This window comes from Agrilus planipennis, unplaced genomic scaffold (assembly GCF_000699045.2).
Source record: "Agrilus planipennis isolate EAB-ADULT unplaced genomic scaffold, Apla_2.0 scaffold56, whole genome shotgun sequence".
Taxonomy (NCBI): Eukaryota; Metazoa; Arthropoda; class Insecta; order Coleoptera; family Buprestidae; genus Agrilus; species Agrilus planipennis.
The window spans coordinates 566,299-568,788 of NW_020438870.1; the positions used below are offsets into that span (position 1 = coordinate 566,299).

Here is a 2,490-nt window from a genome sequence, read left to right on the forward strand (position 1 = left end):
ATAAATATTTACATACCTAGAAATGTATGAATATTGGCATATTTATTAATTTTGAACCCCTATAACTTTTTATGGGGGTGAGACCGCCACGAACTTTTTATAGTACAGTGGTGGGTGAGACCTCTTTCGATCCCCCCCCATCCTCTAGACCTTTACTAAAATTAGAATGTATCAAAACAACTTTTCTTTTTACTTTCACCACTATTACAAATCCGATGGTTTTTAATAAATGTTTTTTTTTTTCAAATTTGCATTCCAATTAGGTATTACGGATAACAGCAACGACGAATGAATCATTTGTTTACTATCTCTTTAAAAAATGGAGCACATTTTACTCTGTAATTGTTTTATCATAAACAAGGTTTTATATTGACTTTATTTGTAAGATGGCTCTGCTAGAATATTTATAGTATAAAATATATAGTGGAATAAAAGTTCTAACAGTTGGAGTTGGTAACAGCAAAATGTTATCTTTATCATTGTCTGCCAGCTTTACGTATATTTGTTTCACAACGTTGTCATTTACGACGTTTTGTCCCATCGACTGTGTGGTATCGTTAATTATGGTGCGGTTTAGTCCTTTTCAACATCAAAATAGTGAAGTTATGACTTAATACATTGTATGCATTATTATGGTCTCTAAGTGATGGTATTGGAATATACATAGATAATAATTAATTATCATAAGAAAGCATGTGAAGGAGATCTCATGGATTTCACGGAAAATTTCTCTAGAGCAAGGTAGGGATTTTAACAGATGATTTTGAGAAAATTATTACTGTTCTTATTAATCACTTAATTATTAGTTAAAAAATGTAAGGTATTTACCATTATCATTTGGCGAAACATAATTAGAAATAAACAATTTGTGATGTGTGATGTGATGAAAATTTCACTAATATTTATTGAACACATGATAGGCGACATACTGTAATAAATGCTAGTGAAATTTTCGCTGTTTGTTTCATTCTATTAAAAAAAAACCTACATTTATTGTCTATGTTATACATTTTTGAACGTGAAAGAATATCTGTGTGCAAGTGGTTTTAACCAAAAAAACGTCAGGGTTCCGTACCTCAAAAATCGGAACCCTTATGAGATTATCTACGTGTCTGTTCGAATACCACAATCGATTTTCCAATACCTATTTTGTACTAGTTATTAACATTAAGATTTTAAATAAAAAAACAATTATGTACACGGAGAGAATGAAAAAGGAAAATTTACCTGATATTAAAGCTATATTTTTCAATTCATCCCACTAACCCGTTTGTTTCCTAGGCGAAAATAATAAAAATTACAATTTTGGCTCGTATTTGTAAAAATAAAATCCCAGCAGAAATAAATTTGCTAGGTATTTTAATTGATATTACAAATTAAATTGTAATAATTAAGAAACTTGAATTAATTTTTAAAAATTCAGATTATTACAAGTTACCTAATAAATTCTACAATTTCTACGACAAATTTACATATATAATTGTAATTTTTGCTTTACCATAAAAATTTAGTTTTCTCCGTGTACGTAGCAAAATATACAGCAAATTCAAATTTTTTACCCTAAATACACTACTATTATTTGAACTTATTAGCTAAGGGTGAAAATTATGTTACTTCCACAAAACTTACAAAAAATTGATTTTTTAACTTTAAAATCTTTCCCTGAAGAAGCCTTTTCACTTTAAGGTGAAACGTTGGTAGTTGAATATACATTTTAATTCAAAAAATCTTCATCCCAAATTTGCTTGTTTTGTTTATTTAACATTGATATTCTTGGGGAAGAATCAGCAACTGAAAAACATCCGCAACAATTCCCGCTATAAATTGGTTACTTTGTTACTTGAAGAGTTACGATGACGACCGTCCGGACAGTTGATTTAGAGAAAAGATGCAATTTTTTAAGGTTAAATTAAAATCTTATTTTCAATGTTGCTAAATATTGCTCAAATGCAAGGTGATGTATGTTTAAAAAAGTATCAAAAATTATTTCATCCAATCTTTCGCAGACGATCAGCTTTCAAAAACTGGTTTACTTTGGAAGTGTTATAATTTTTTCTGTTCTGCAATCCGATATTCTTTAACATTGCATTTTCACGATATCACATGAACTTGAATTTTTTAAATACGGACTTGCATTTTATTCCTTGTTTTTGATATATTTGCAAAAACAAATAGTCAAAATTCAGTACCGACACACATCCACTATCATTACAGGCACAGTTTAGATATAGTCATAAATCGTCTCCTTGATTTTTATTTTTAATTAATTATCAATTTACAAAAATCAAATTCATATCAATTATAATTAAGTACGTCATTTTATTTTTAAATTAAAGTAATCCAAATTCACCCGATCCCGAATATAGTTAACGCATGGTGAATAACCATATTAGGTACTGATCAAATGATGTATGAAGAAGACAGCGTTAAAAGCTTTTAAGAGGCGTTAATATTTAATAATAACTTTTTAAATTTTAAAGTATTAATTAT

The 2,490-nt window shown here is 28.4% G+C and overlaps 1 long non-coding RNA gene across 1 annotated transcript in view; it reads left to right on the forward strand.

The window, feature by feature from the left end:
- Nucleotides 1-455: 455 nt before the first annotated feature.
- Nucleotides 456-2,490, forward strand: part of LOC108732719 — a 10,982-nt gene continuing 8,947 nt past the window's right edge. Inside the window, exon 1 of the long non-coding RNA XR_003231628.1 lies at nt 456-741. This is a non-coding gene — a long non-coding RNA (uncharacterized LOC108732719). The remainder of the gene's footprint in view (nt 742-2,490) is intronic.